The sequence below is a fragment of the Scyliorhinus torazame genome, chromosome 8, assembly GCF_047496885.1.
Source record: "Scyliorhinus torazame isolate Kashiwa2021f chromosome 8, sScyTor2.1, whole genome shotgun sequence".
NCBI lineage: Eukaryota > Metazoa > Chordata > Chondrichthyes > Carcharhiniformes > Scyliorhinidae > Scyliorhinus > Scyliorhinus torazame.
Window position 1 is genome coordinate 269,932,151 of NC_092714.1, and position 16,420 is coordinate 269,948,570.

A 16,420-nucleotide genomic window follows, 5' to 3' on the forward strand; every position below is an offset into this window, starting at 1 on the left:
GTTCCTGTACAGTAATGTTCTTTGTTCTTTGATTAGACAAGGTAAATTCAGAAAGAATGTTCCTGATGGTGGGGGAGTCCAGAACTAGGGATCATAGTTTGAGGATTAGGGGTAAACCTTTTAGGACTGAGGTGAGGAGAAATTTCTCCACCCAGAGGATAGTGAATCAATGGAATTCACTCCCACAGAAAGTAGTTGAGGCCAAAACATTGTGACATTTTAATAAGGAGTTAGATATAGCTCTTGGGGCTGAAGAGATGAAGGGATGGGGGGGGGGGGGGGGAAGGCAGGATCAGGGTATTGAACTTGATGATCAACCATGATCATAATGAATGGCGGAGCAGGCTCGAAGGGCTGAATGGCCTCCAACTGCTTGTATATTCTATGAATGTTATTATGTACCCCTATTTATGTTTAAATGGTGGCATTGTGAAATAGTGGAAATGCCACCTGCCCAATAATCCTGAGAACTAGACTAATGATCTGGAGGACACTGTTTCAATACCCGAACAGGTGCTGGAATGTGGCGACTAGGGGATTTTCACAGTAACTTCATTGCAGTGTTAATGTAAGCCTACTTGTGACACTAATAAAGATTATTATAAATCCTACTACAGCAGCTGGTGAAATTTAAATTCAAGGAATAAAATCTGGAATTGAAAGCTAGCCTCAACCATGGTGTCCATGAAACAATCATCAATAGTCACAAACCTCTTTTGTTTCTGGTTCACTGATGTCCTTTAGGGAAGGAAATCTTCCGACCTTCCCCGGTCTGGCCTACATGTGACTCCAGACCCAGACCTTAACTGCCCTCTGAAATGGCCGAGCAAGCCACTCAGTTCAAGGACAATTAGGGAGGGGCATCAAATGTTGAACTTGCCAGAGGTGCTCACAGACATGAAAGATTTAATAAAAAACAGAAATAATTTTGTAGCTGTCTGTTCCTATAAATCTAGATGAGCAGAATCAATAGTAATGATTCCATGACGATCCACTTGTGGGCATGTCCAAAACGATAGATTAGAATTCAAACATGGTCACTAATAAATGCAGCCAGGAATTCAGACCAAGGATTGGGTTTGGGCTCTACTCCAGAAATCCAGTGAGTAATGACTGGACCAGTGCATGGCTCTGGGAGTTGGTTTTACTTTCGCTTTGAGTTTGAACAGGTTTTGTTCTGCTCAGGTTGGAAGAAGATTTTTTTTTCTCTATCTGCATTTTAAAAGCTGTTTCCAGACTGCTTGATAACTTGAAAATAACAACTGTTTTCTGGAAGAAATTCAAACCTGCTGTTTTGGAAAGGAAACAGGAGCACCGTACCGGGTCTTGAGGGCTATGTGCTGGGCCACACCTTTGAAAAGAGTTTCTGGGATCTTGCTATTAAATTGGAACAGCTAAAGGGGGAATTTATTAAGGGTTATACAGAGAGTACTGTAACTGTGTGGGGTATTTATGTTGGTAGTTGATAAAAATGCTTACTGTGTGTCTTTATAAAAATGTTAACTAAATTCGTAGACTAAAGATTGTTTTTGATTAAAAGTGCTTACGGCCTCTGTTGAATAACACCTGAAAGGCAGGCCCTTGTGCTCATCGTAACCAAAATCAATAAACAGTTGTAGGTCAGGTGAACTCCATGATATACTTTGGAGTTTTCTAAACCCTGGCCCATAACAATGTCCATAGATCCCTGAAGACAGCCAGACAGGTAGATAAGGTGGTTAAGAAGGCATATGGGACTCTTGCCATTATTAACCGAGGCATAGAATATAAGAGCAGGGAAGTTATGATGGAGCTGTGTAAAACGCTGGTTAGGTGCCAGCTGGAGTACTGCGTACAGTTCTGGTCAACACCCTTTCGGACGTGATTGCACTGGAGAGAGTGCAGAGGAGATTCACCAGGATGTTGCCTGGGCTGGAGCAGTTCAGCTATCAAGAGAAACTGAATAGGCTGGGGTTGTTTTCCTTGGAGCAGAGAAGAGTAAGGGGGGGGGGATCTGATCGAGGTGTACAAAATTATGAAGGGCATAGACAGGGTTAATAGGGAGGAACCTGTCCCCTGAGTAGAGAATAACCAGCGGGCACAGATTTAAGGAAAGGGGCAGGAGATTTAGAGGGGATGTGAGAAAAAGTATTTTCACCCAGAGGGTAGTTCAATTCTGGAACTCACTGCCTGAAAGGGTGATAGGGGCGAGAAACCTCACAACATTTAAAGAGTGTTGAGTTGAGCACTTGAAACTCCATAGCATACAAGGCTATGGACCAAGTGCTGGAAAATGGGATTAGAATAGATACGTCTTGATGGCTGGCAGGGACAAGATAGGTTGAAGGCCTGTTCCATGCAGTACAAACCCTGTGACTCTATGACCCCCATTGTACAACTCACTTCTGTAACTGTTGTGGTAACACTTTGAGACATTCGGCTTTGCTAACATCGCTGGCATAAAATATTCCCATGAGTTCTCCCAATCAGCTGCCATAATATTGACAAAAATGTTGGTGAAACAGCAAACGTGGCCATTTACCTTCTTTCTCTGAAGTTCCCACTGAAGTTCTGGTGGGAGTTTGGAAGAACCTGTGTGAAAATTGTTGGTAACTAACTTACTTTTCCATTGCAGATATTCAAGACGGTGATCGATTGTGATTTTTGTAGCTACAGAATGCTACATCAGCTCATCATTAATGATCTGAACAAGTGCTAGTGCTGGGGCAGGAATGGATATATCTGTATTCATTAATGCACTTCTATTTGCAAAGGGAATAAAACCAAGAATCGTACAAAATCATTGACTGAATAGTCCACTGGTTACACTTTATTCTTTGTCAGAATTAATGGGGATGATGTTGATATTTTATCAGCTCCATGGAATCCGACCATGTCCCTCACATAACATGAAATCGGTTGTAATAAACTGCGATAGAACAATCTTACAAAATATACAATATTCAAAATAATTTACAGCAGTTATGTAGCACTTGTCAATGTTTCAGTGATCCGGCTGCAAAGACACAGCGTGTTATGCTGGCATGAATTATGGCACTCAACCCACCACAGGTTTGCTCAGGGTACAGAGTTTCTGCGATTGTGTCTCTGGGTCAGTCGCCTGGGGTTAGGCTGAGAGCGGTTTAAACTGTCATCATCTTCAGAGTCCTCACTGTCGCTCTCTAAGACTGACAGATCATGGTCACTATTGTATTCTTTCTTCAACTCCTGAATCCCAGTGTGAATCTCCAACAACTGTTTCACCATGGTCTGATTCTGGAAGCGCATTTCCGTCTGTGAATTATAAAGGTTGGGTTAGGATCTTTATTTACTGAGAAGCTGAGTCATAGGGCCAAAGCCCTATCCTCCCACCGTTAAAACATCGTAAATAGGAGTCGGAGGAGGCCGCATGACTCCTCGAACCTGCTCTGCCAGTCATTACTTCATCAACTCCACTTTCCCATACTAACCCCACATCCATCGAGTTCCTTTGCGTTCAAAACTCAATTGATCACCATCTTGAATATCTGCAACGATTGGGCATCCACGTCCCTCTGGGGTGGAGAATTCCAAAGATTCACAAACCTCTGAGTGAAGAAATCTCCCTTCACCTCAGTCCAAAATGGCCGTCCCCTTGCCCTGGGACAACAAGCACAGTTGAGAAGAGGAGGTGAGATGATGATATCAATCATGAAGTTGCAATTAGATGGCACAAAGCTTGTGGTTTAAGAGCTTGTTGGTGATAGGAGGAAGAAAGACAGAGGAAGACACCCACAGTTTTGAGATCCTGGGAGAGAACGAGTTAATATTAGGGACGGTGCGATGAGCCTTGATCTCAACACAGTGAAGAAATAAATTTAAAAGAAAGCTTCCCGGATTTTAGAACGAAAACTAACTAGTGAAATACTCAGAAAAAACAGATTTGATTAGGTTACCAAACAGGCCGAATAGTTCATCAGGCTAGAGTCTCTCTGATATCCTGGTTACATCAGCTTTAGCTTTTCTTGCCCATTTTGGGTAAATATCAGCTATAGAATCACAGAACGATTACAGCAGAAAAGGAGGCCATTCGTCTGACGTGTCTGTCCTGGCTCTCTGCCAAAGCAACTCAGCTTGATCCACCTCCCTGATTTCCCCCATTGCCCTGCCACAATGTATCTCTTCAGATAATTATCCAATACCCTTTTGAAAATCACAACTGAATCTGCCTCCACCACATGCTCAGGCAGCGCATTCCAGGTCCTACTCACTGGCTGTGTTGAAAAGGTTTTCCTCATGTCGCCATTGGTTCTTTTGCCTTTCACCTTAAATCATTGTCCTCTGGTTCTTGAAAAATGAAATGATGAAAATCGCTTATTGTCACAAGTAGGCTTCAAATTATGTTACTGTGAAAAGCCCCTAGCCCCCACATTCCGGCGCCTGGTACGGGAATCGAACCATGCTGCTGGCCTACCTTGGTCTGCTTTAAAAGCCAGCAATTTAGTCCAGTGTGCTAAACCAGCCCCAACGGTTCTTGACCTTTCCACCAATGAAACAGTATGTCCCGATCTACTCCGTCGAGACCCCTCGTGAGTTTGAAGATCTCCATCAAGTCTACTCTTCTCTTTCCTCAGGAAAACAGTCCCAGCTTCTCTAATCTATCTTTAGCGCTGAAATTATTCATCCCAGCAACCAATCTAGCAAATCTTTTCTGTGCCCTCTCTAATGCCTTCACATCCCTCTTAATTATCAGGTCCAGAATTGGATACAATATACTAATTGAGGCCGATCACTATTTTATAAAGGCTCATCATAACCAAAGATTCATGGAATCCCTACAGTGCAGAAGAAGGCCATTTGGCCCATCAGGTCTGCACCGACCCTCAGAAAGAGCACCCTAACCTAGGCCCACTCCCCTTCCCTATCCCTGTAACCTCACTGTTACAACCTGCTCAGATCCACTTGGCTGAGGACAATTGGTTACCCCAAGTTTCTCGGGAAATATGAGCTCCCCCAATGAGGGTTGGGGGGGGGAGGGGGGGGGGGGGGAAGACGACGACAGTCATTAGCAGTACAGCTATATAAATAGAGCTGACCAGTGTGATTCCGGCTAAAGAGGGTACCAGACGTAAGCTATTGGCTCCGTGTACATATTGTTGTAAATAGAGTTACTTTCTGTTTGTCTCTACAAACTCGTGCTGGATTCTTCATGGCCCTCACAAAACTCAACTGACCGTTGGACACTAAGGGGCAATTTGGCACGGCCAATCCACCTAACCTGCACATCTTTGGACTGTGGAAAGAAACCGGAGCACCCGGAGGAAACCATGCAGACACGGGGAGAACGTGTTTTTGTATTCCATATCCCTATTTATAAAGCCCATGTTTCCATAGTCTCTGAAAAATCCATCATTGCGATTGGAGGTGAACAATTAACAGTTACATATCTTTGATTTATTCACTAAAGCAGCTTGGAGGAGCCAGAACCTCTGCTTAAAAGAGAGCAAATCAGAAGATCAGATCTGAGTGCAATTCACTAGAATTTACAAACACAGAACAGTTCAATTTGTATTTAAGAGTGGGCTACACAGCTTGAAACGGGCATCTGATGTTTGCATTTAAGCCAAGCAATGACACGTTACACATTGCACATCCCAAACCTCAATTTGCATTTGTTTGCTTAATTTTTAAAAATTATTACTCATTCTTGGGATGTACATGCAGCAGGCAAGACAAGTGTTTATTGGCCATCGCTGGCAGCCTGGAGATACTTGCAATGGGCCACCTTCTTGAACCATTGGGTAGTGTTCTATCGGTGAGTTGTTAAATTGAGGATCTAAAAGATTCCATCTACTTTGAAGAATGGCAGAGGAGTTCTCCCCACGCAGTGTCCTGGCCAATATATAACCCTCAACAAACATCATTTGCACCAAAAGAGACAACACACATATGCCCTGTCAACCCTGTAAAGTTCTTACCAACATCTGGGGGCCTGTGCCAAAATTGAGAGTGTTGTCCCACATACTAGTCAAGCAACTGTTTGATATAATCATAATAATTATGGGTTACTTCAATCTACGTATAAAGCAGACTGGGTAAATCTGACACTGTGGAGGATGAATTCCTGGAATGTGTACAAGATGGTTTTCTAGAGCAGCATGCTGAGAAAGCAACAAGAGAACATGCTATTGTGCAATGTGAAAAGGCTAATTAGCAAGCTTGTAAAAGAAACTTTAGGGAAGCGAGACTATAATAAGATGGAATTTTCCATTCAGTTTGAAAACAATGTAGTTCAATCTAAAACTGGGTTCAGAAGTCTAAACAAAGGTAATTATGAAGTTATGAGGGCAAGTTGACAGCGTTGGATTTCAGAAAATACATTAAAAGCTAATAGTTGACAGGCAATGGCGAGTATTTAAAAAATTAATACATGGCTTACAGCATTCCTTTACAGCACAAAGAAAACAGGAAAATTGAGTCAACCATTGAAGTTAAAGATTGTATCAGATCTCGATAAAAGGCTTATAAAATAGGCAAAAAAAGTAGGCTTGAATAATGGGAGAATTTTAGAATTTAACAAAGCACCAATAAACTGATAAATAAAGAGAAAATCGAATATGAACATAAGAAACATAAAAGTAAACTGTAAAAGCTTCTATATGTATGTAAAAACGAAAATATTAGCTAACGCAATTGTGGGTCCACAATAGATGGAGGCAGGAGAATCTATAATGGGAATAGGGAATTTGCAAAGAAGCTAAAACAATTACTTTGTGTCTATCATCATGGAAGAAAATGCAAATAATCTCCCCAGAAATAATGGAGCACCGAGGGACTAACAGGAAAGAGGAACTGAAAGAAATTAGTATCAATAAAAAGGTAATACTGCAGAAATTAATGGCATTGAAAGTTGATAAATCCCTGATTCATCAATGATCTACATCCCAGAGAGTTGAAGGAGGTGGCTGTAGAAATAGTGGATGTATTGATGGTCATCTTTCAACATTCTATAGATTCTTGAATGGTGCCTGCAGGTTGGAAGGTTGCAAATGTAACCCCACTGTTTCCGAACAGAGGATCAGAGAAATGGGGAATTGCAGACCTACCAGCCCGATGAGAGTGGTAGGGAAAATACGAGAATCTAATATAAAGGATGTAATAACTACTGGACACTTAGAAATAATGATCTGATTGGGCAGAGTCAACATGGAGTTGTGACAGGAAAATTATATCTGACAAACCTGTTGGAGTTTATTTTGAGGATGTTACTGGCAGACTAGATACAGAGAAATCAGTAAATGTGATGTATTTGGATTTTCAAAGGGCTTTCGATTACGTCCCACCCCTATTGGAAGATAAGATCATGTTCTATTTGAATGGAGAGAGATTTCAGGGTGGCACGGTGGCTCCTAAGTGTCTAAAGGTTAGGTGAGGTTATGGGGTTGGGGTGTGGGAGTGGGCCTAGGTGGGGTGCTCTCTCTGAGGGTCGATGCAGACCTGATGGGCTGAATGGCCTCCTTCTGCACTGTAGGAATTCTGTGATTCTATGATAAATCCTTCATCGCATAAATCAACCTCTTGAACTTACTCTGAAATGCTTCCAATGCAAATATGTCTCTCCTCGGGTAAGGTGAATAAAACTGTGCACGGTATTCTAGGTGTGGTTTCAATTGTACAATTGTACCAAGACTTTCCTACTTTTATACTCCACCTCCCTTTCAATAAAGGCAAACATTCTGTTTGATTTCCTAAGCACTTGCTCGACCTGTATGTTGACATTTAGTGATTCATGTACAGGGTGACCCAGATCTCTCTGTAGTACAGGATTCTGGAATCTCTCTCCATTTAATAGTATTTTGTTTTTCTATTCTTCTGGCCAAAGTGGACAACTGTCAATGTTTTGCCGACTCACTGATCCTCTGTATATCTCTTTTCTGTGTTTCCTCCTCACATCTTGCTTTCCTACTTGTCTTTTCACCTTCAACAAATCTGGTGACAATACAGTCAATCTCTTCATCCAAGTCATTAATATAAACCATAGATTTGCTATTTTAATCTGGTTACGCTATTTGAGGCCTGAATGGGGGAACACATGTGACATCCCAAACCAAACTAAACGAAGAGGAATAGCCGGCAGCGCGTAAAAGGGCAAGACAAGTTTTTTCTTCTGGTTTCTTTCCAGAACAGGAGTTTACCTCTTGGCCCACAAGGCAACCTTGGTCCATCCCTGACCCAGGCTTATCCTGTTACATACATCTTACCTCATCTTGGGTTGCGGAACACGCGCCTGCTCTCCCAGCAATGCCCTGTTTTAAGAGCTGGGCATTCAGGTCACATTGACTTTCTGTTTGAATCATTAGCAGGATGAGAATGGGTCTCAAGCTATTAGCCAGGCTTCCCGTTACCTCGCCTGAACAGGCCAGTCTTTCAATAAAATTCCCACCTGTGAGTTAAAATTCAACCAGTCACATAATGGAGAACTGCAGTCACCTGTCGGGTGGTAAAGGGTGGGAATATAAGAACATAAGAACTAGGAGCAGGAGTAGGCCATCTGGCCCCTCGAGCCTGCTCCGTCATTCAATGAGATCATGGCTGATCTTTTGTGGACTCAGCTCCACTTTCCAACCCGAACACCATAACCCTTAATCCCTTTATTCTTCAAAAAACTATCTATCTTTATCTTAAAAATATTTAATGAAGGAGACTCAACTGATTCACTGGGCAAGGAATTCCATAGATTCACAACCCTTTGGGTGAAGAAGTTCCTCCTAAACTCAGTCCTAAATCTACTTCCCCGTATTTTGAGGCTATGCCCTCTAGTTCTACTTTCAGCCGCCAGTGGAAACAACCTGCCCGCATCTATCCTATCTATTCCCTTCATAATTTTATATGTTTCTATATGATCCCCCCTCATCATTCTAAATTCCGAGTACAGTCCCAGTCTACTCAACCTCTCCTCGTAATCCAACCTCTTCAGCTCTGGGATTAACCTAGTGAATCTCCTCTGCACACCCTCCAGCGCCAGTACGTCCTTTCTCAGGTAAGGAGGCCAAAACTGAACGCAATACTCCAGGTGTGGCCTCACTAACACCTTATACAATTGCAGCTTAACCTCCCTAGTCTTAAACGTCATCCCTCTAGTCTTAAACTTCATCCCTCTAGCAATGAAGGACAAAACTCCATTTGCCTTCTTACTCACCTGTTGCACCTGTAAACCAACTTTTTGCGACTCATGCGCTAGCACACCCAGGTCTCTCTGCGCAGCGGCATGTTTTAATATTTTATTTAAATAATAATCCCTTTTGCTGTTATTCCTACCAAAAGGTCCCTTCCCTCCCCAAAAGGCATTAGTGAAGCTAATTGTAACGAACTGCAAAAATCACGGGCTGTATTATCCGATTCTGGCACTATGTCCCCCACGGCGGTGTGGGAACGGTGGAAAACTGGTGCAAAATGGCCACCGATTCCCCGTTTTGCTGGGGGCTAGCAGGGAGGCAGTGTAGAGTACCCAGCTCTAGCTGCCGATATGGCGTGGAGAATTGCCGTGTCCATGGCCGTGTTATGCATCATGGCGGAGACGGCTCGCAGACCCGGCCCGCGAAATAGTCCGTCCCCCCCTCGGCCGACTCGTGCGCCCCGGACCGCCCCACCACAGTGCTCTTAGCCCCGAATATGTTCCCTCCTGTCTGTGGATTGTCCCTCCCCGACTGTGGCAGCGCTCCGCCACGCCGAGTTCCCGACGGATGACACCACAAGTATCAGGCAATGTCCTGAGGTCATCGATACGTGGCGCGCCATACACTTTGGAGAGGGCGGAGCACCGTGAAACCGGTGCCACCCCCGATTTCAGCGGGAATTTGGATTGTCCGGCTGTTTGCCGAACACGCTTTCGGCGTCTGCGACTGGAGAATCCAGCCCCAGATGATTTTAACAAAATAGCAATTTTTAACATCATCCTACAAATTAAACAGATTGGTTGTTGAATTTGACAACACGTTACTGTGGGACTCAGATTCTAGATAACGAATCCAGTATTGGAATTACAGGACTGCTGTACCCTTACAATATCTGAATTATCTGAAATATAAAACCACAGACAGACATGCATTCTTCATTTGCATGTTAACACCATAATTTATATGAGAGTTCTTTTTGTACAGTATGATTCTGGAGCAGAAACGAAAGAGGCTGACTCCCCTTGTACCAGGGTAATGTCAGACACATTTATACACTGTGGAAATCCTTTGCAACTCTTCCTGCATTCTCCACACTAATTAACAATATTTGAATTCAAGTCATTAATAGGAGGATATAGTTCAATTAATTTACTGAACTATTACAGTATAATCTGCCCCCTCCCATTTCGACCCTTGAGTTGAATTATTCCTAATTCTTTCTCACTCTAATGAAAATTGCTTATTGTCACAAGTAGGCTTCAAATGAAGTTACTGTGAAAAGCCCCTAGTCGCCACATTCCGGCACCTGTTCGGGGAGGCTGGTAGGGGAATTGAACCGTGCTGCTGGTTTGCCTTGGTCTGCTTTCAAAGCCAGCAATTTAGCCCTGTGCTAAACAGCCCTCTCCACTCTCTGCTCCAGGTTTTCCCATCTCTTTGCCCGCTCTGCTCCAGGCTATTCCATCACTTTTCCCGCTCTGCTCCAGACTATTCCATTTCTGTTCCCATCTGCTCCAGGATATCCCATCACTTTCCCCGCTCTCTGCTCCAGGTATCCCATCGCTTTTCCCACTCTCTGCTCCAGGTATCCCATCGCTTTTCCCACTCACTGCTCCAGGCTATCCCATCGCTTTCCCCACTCCCTGTTCCAGGCTATCCCATCGCTTTTCCCACTCTCTGCTCCAGGCTATCCCATCGCTTTTCCCACTCCAGGCTCCAGGCTATTCCATCGCTTTTCCCACTCTCTGTTCCAGGTATCCCATCGCTTTCCCCACTCCCTGTTCCAGGCTATTCCATCGCTTTTCCCCACTCTCTGCTCCAGGTATCCCATCGCTTTTCCCACTCTCTGCTCCAGGCTATCCCATCACTTTTCCCACTCTCTGCTCCAGGCTATCCCATCGCCTTTCCCACTCTCTGCCCCAGGCTATCCCATCGCTTTCCCCACTCCCTGCTCCAGGTATCCCATCGCTTTTCCCACTCTCTGCTCCAGGTATCCCATCACTTTTCCCACTCTCTGCCCCAGGCTATTCCATCACTTTTCCCACTCTCTGCTCCAGGCTATCCCATCGCTTTTCCCACTCTCTGCTCCAGCCTATCCCATCGCCTTTCCCACTCTCTGCCCCAGGCTATCCCATCGCTTTCCCCACTCCCTGCTCCAGGTATCCCATCGCTTTTCCCACTCTCTGCTCCAGGTATCCCATCACTTTTCCCACTCTCTGCCCCAGGCTATTCCATCACTTTCCCCACTCCCTGCTCCAGGTATCCCATCGCTTTTCCCACTCTCTGCTCCAGGTATCCCATCACTTTTCCCACTCTCTGCCCCAGGCTATCCCATCGCTTTCCCCACTCCCTGCTCCAGGTATCCCATCGCTTTTCCCACTCTCTGCTCCAGGTATCCCATCACTTTTCCCACTCTCTGCCCCAGGCTATCCCATCGCTTTCCCCACTCCCTGTTCCAGGTATCCCATCGCTTTTCCCAGTCTCTGCTCCAGGCTATCCCATCGCTTTCCCCACTCCCTGCTCCAGGTATCCCATCGCTTTTCCCACTCTCTGCTCCAGGTATCCCATCACTTTTCCCACTCTCTGCCCCAGGCTATCCCATCGCTTTCCCCACTCCCTGCTCCAGGTATCCCATCGCTTTTCCCACTCTCTGCTCCAGGTATCCCATCACTTTTCCCACTCTCTGCTCCAGGCTATCCCATCGCTTTTCCCACTCTCTGCTCCAGGTATCCCATCACTTTCCCCACTCTCTGCTCCAGGCTATTCCATCGCTTTTCCCACTCTCTGTTCCGGGCTATTCCATCGCTTTTCCCACTCCCTGCTCCAGGCTATTCCATCGCTTTCCCCACTCCCTGTTCCAGGCTATCCCATCGCTTTTCCCACTCTCTGCTCCAGGCTATCCCATCGCTTTTCCCACTCTCTGCTCCAGGCTATCCCATCGCTTTTCCCACTCTCTGCTCCAGGCTATCCCATCGCTTTTCCCACTCTCTGCTCAAGGCTATTCCATCGCTTTTCCCACTCCAGGCTCCAGGCTATTCCATCGCTTTTCCCACTCTCTGTTCCAGGTATCCCATCGCTTTTCCCACACTCTGCTCCAGGCTATCCCATCGCTTTCCCCACTCCCTGTTCCAGGCTATTCCATCGCTTTTCCCCACTCTCTGCTCCAGGTATCCCATCGCTTTCCCCACTCCCTGCTCCAGGTATCCCATCACTTTTCCCACTCTCTGCCCCAGGCTATCCCATCGCTTTTCCCACTCTCTGCTCCAGGCTATTCCATCACTTTTCCCACTCTCTGCTCCAGGCTATCCCATCGCTTTTCCCACTCTCTGCTCCAGGTATCCCATCGCTTTTCTCACTCTCTGCTCCAGGTATCCCATCACTTTTCCCACTCTCTGCTCCAGGTATCCCATCACTTTTCCCACTCTCTGCCCCAGGCTATCCCATCGCTTTTCTCACTCTCTGCTCCAGGTATCCCATCGCTTTTCCCACTCTCTGCTCCAGGCTATTCCATCACTTTTCCCACTCTCTGCTCCAGGCTATCCCATCGCTTTTCCCACTCTCTGTTCCGGGCTATTCCATCGCTTTTCCCACTCTCTGCTCCAGGCTATTCCATCACTTTTCCCACTCTCTGCTCCAGGCTATCCCATCTCTTTTCCCACTCTCTGCTCCAGGCTATTCCATCACTTTTCCCACTCTCTGCTCCGGGCTATCCCATCTCTTTTCCCACTCTCTGCTCCAGGCTATCCCACCACTTTTCCCACTCCCTGCTCCAGGCTATTCCATCACTTTTCCCACTCTCTGCTCCAGGCTATCCCATCACTTTTCCCACTCCCTGCTCCAGGCTATTCCATCGCTTTCCCCACTCCCTGTTCCAGGCTATTCCATTGCTTTTCCCACTCCAGGCTCCAGGCTATTCCATCGCTTTTCCCACTCTCTGTTCCAGGTATCCCATCGCTTTTCCCACACTCTGCTCCAGGCTATCCCATCGCTTTCCCCACTCCCTGTTCCAGGCTATTCCATCGCTTTTCCCCACTCTCTGCTCCAGGTATCCCATCGCTTTCCCCACTCCCTGCTCCAGGTATCCCATCACTTTTCCCACTCTCTGCCCCAGGCTATCCCATCGCTTTTCCCACTCTCTGCTCCAGGCTATTCCATCACTTTTCCCACTCTCTGCTCCAGGCTATCCCATCGCTTTTCCCACTCTCTGCTCCAGGTATCCCATCGCTTTTCTCACTCTCTGCTCCAGGTATCCCATCACTTTTCCCACTCTCTGCTCCAGGTATCCCATCACTTTTCCCACTCTCTGCCCCAGGCTATCCCATCGCTTTTCTCACTCTCTGCTCCAGGTATCCCATCGCTTTTCCCACTCTCTGCTCCAGGCTATTCCATCACTTTTCCCACTCTCTGCTCCAGGCTATCCCATCGCTTTTCCCACTCTCTGTTCCGGGCTATTCCATCGCTTTTCCCACTCTCTGCTCCAGGCTATTCCATCACTTTTCCCACTCTCTGCTCCAGGCTATCCCATCTCTTTTCCCACTCTCTGCTCCAGGCTACTCCATCACTTTTCCCACTCTCTGCTCCGGGCTATCCCATCTCTTTTCCCACTCTCTGCTCCAGGCTATCCCATCACTTTTCCCACTCCCTGCTCCAGGCTATTCCATCACTTTTCCCACTCTCTGCTCCAGGCTATCCCATCACTTTTCCCAATCCCTGCTCCAGGCTATTCCATCGCTTTCCCCACTCCCTGTTCCAGGCTATTCCATTGCTTTTCCCACTCTCTGCTCCAGACAATACTTGATTAACCCCTGATTCCTGGATTAATCCTTGTAATTACAAATCTATTTTCCTTAATTCTGAACCAGACCATCCCTTGTTCATCCCTCGCTCTTTTCCCTAACCTCTGATTTAGAATCTCTGAGTTTTTCCCAGTTTTCTTCTCCCGATGGACCCAGGCCGCCCAGAATCAATCCCACCCTCTCCCTCACTGATCCATTCCAGGGGAAACCTGACCTTCCTCCACCTCTGACCCAGGAATTCCCTGGTTAATCCCTACCTTTGGCCCAGATTGCCAGGTAATCCTCACCTCCTCCCACCCCCTCTGCTGCTTTCTCATCCTGCTCCTCTTTTCCCTCTGCCTCCCTGGATTTGCAGACCTGGGTTATTTTGGGGAATCCCTGTTCTTCCTCTCTCTGCCCACACTCACTGTTGGTGTTGCTGAGGTGTCCCCGCATTTCTTCTCCCTCTTTCTTCCGCATTTCCCTGGCACATACTCACCAATTGCCAGCGGAGCCAGTCCAGCGCCTTGTCCATGTGCAGCCCCTGCCTCCTGCCCTGCGGCTGCCAGTCGATGCCAGGACCGCCCGGCCCCTCACAGAGCCCGGTCGGGCCGCCCCAGCCTCTCCCGCCCGCGAACCTGCTGCTTTTGGCGGAGAAGTCCCGCAGTTTGCTCAGCAGCGGCTCCATGTCGGGAGCGCCCGCCTCCCTGAGCCAAGGCGAGGGCTCCGGGGGCGGGGTATCCGCCGCCCTGCCTCCGCCAGCTGGGGGCAGCCGGGCACAGACCTCAGCTCACTGAGGAGTGGCCTCAGGGCCAACAGCTCCCAGCACAACCTCTCCTTGCCAGGCATTTCCTCATCCCAGTGCCAGGCATTTCCTCATCCCAGTGCCCGGCATTTCCTCATCCCAGTGCCAGGCATTTCCTCATCCCAGTGCCCGGCATTTCCTCATCCCAGTGCCTGGCATTTCCTCATCCCAGTGCCCGGCATTTCCTCATCCCAGTGCCTGGCATTTCCTCATCCCAGTGCCCGGCATTTCCTCATCCCAGTGCCAGGCATTTCCTCATCCCAGTGCCCGGCATTTCCTCATCCCAGTGCCAGGCATTTCCTCATCCCAGTGCCCGGCATTTCCTCATCCCAGTGCCCGGCATTTCCTCATCCCAGTGCCAGGCATTTCCTCATCCCAGTGCCTGGCATTTCCTCATCCCAGTGCCCGACATTTCCTCACCCCAGTGCCCGGCATTTCTTCTTCCCAGTGCCCGGCATTTCCTCTTCCCAGTGCCCGGCATTTCCTCATCCCAGTGCCAGGCATTTCCTATTCCCAGTGCCCGGCATTTCCTCATCCCAGTGCCAGGCACTTCCTCATCCCAGTGCCCAGCATTTCCTCATCCCAGTGCCCGGCATTTCCTCACCCCAGTGCCAGGCATTTCCTCATCCCAGTGCCAGTCATTTCCTCATCCCAGTGCCAGGCATTTCCTCATCCCAGTGCCAGTCATTTCCTCATCCCAGTGCCCGGCATTTCCTCACCCCAGTGCCAGGCATTTCCTCTTCCCAGTGCCTGGCATTTCCTCACCCCAGTGCCAGGCATTTCCTCACCCCAGTGCCCGGCATTTCCTCATCCCAGCGCCCGGCATTTCCTCTTCCCAGTGCCCGGCATTTCCTCATCCCAGTGCCAGGCACGTCCTCATCCCAGTGCCCAGCATTTCCTCATCCCAGTGCCCGGCATTTCCTCACCCCAGTGCCAGGCATTTCCTCATCCCAGTGCCAGTCATTTCCTCATCCCAGTGCCAGGCATTTCCTCATCCCAGTGCCAGTCATTTCCTCATCCCAGTGCCCGGCATTTCCTCACCCCAGTGCCAGGCATTTCCTCTTCCCAGTGCCTGGCATTCCTCACCCCAGTGCCAGGCATTTCCTCACCCCAGTGCCCGGCATTTCCTCATCCCAGTGCCAGGCACATCCTCATCCCAGTGCCCGGCATTTCCTCATCCCAGTGCCAGGCATTTCCTCACCCCAGTGCCCGGCATTTCCTCATCCCAGTGCCCGGCATTTCCTCACCCCAGTGCCAGGCATTTCCTCTTCCCAGTGCCCGGCATTTCCTCTTCCCAGTGCCCGGCATTTCCTCTTCCCAGTGCCCGGCATTTCCTCATCCCAGTGCCAGACACGTCCTCATCCCAGTGCCCAGCATTTCCTCATCCCAGTGCCCGGCATTTCCTCATCCCAGTGCCCGGCATTTCCTCACCCCAGTGCCTGGAATTTCCTCTTCCCAGTGCCCGGCATTTCCTCACCTCAGTGCCCGGCATTTCCTCACCCCAGTGCCCGGCATTTCCTCACCCCAGTGCTCGTCATTTCCTCAACCCAGTGCCAGGCATTTCCACATCCCAGTGTATGGCATTTCCTCATCCCAGTGCCCGGCATTTCCTTATCCCAGTGCCAGGCATTTCCTCATCCCAGTGCCCGGTATTTCCACATCCCAGTGCCAGGCATTTCCTCTTCCCAGTGCCAGGCATTTCCTCATCC

General features: G+C 47.9%; 1 long non-coding RNA gene across 1 annotated transcript; it reads right to left on the bottom strand.

The window, feature by feature from the left end:
• Positions 1-2,782: 2,782 nt before the first annotated feature.
• LOC140428635 (uncharacterized) lies at positions 2,783-14,735 on the bottom strand. Its single transcript, XR_011948824.1, has 2 exons — positions 14,406-14,735; positions 2,783-3,273 (listed from the first exon to the last, which is right to left on the bottom strand). It is a non-coding gene; the product is annotated as an uncharacterized lncRNA (long non-coding RNA).
• Positions 14,736-16,420: the final 1,685 nt, after the last annotated feature.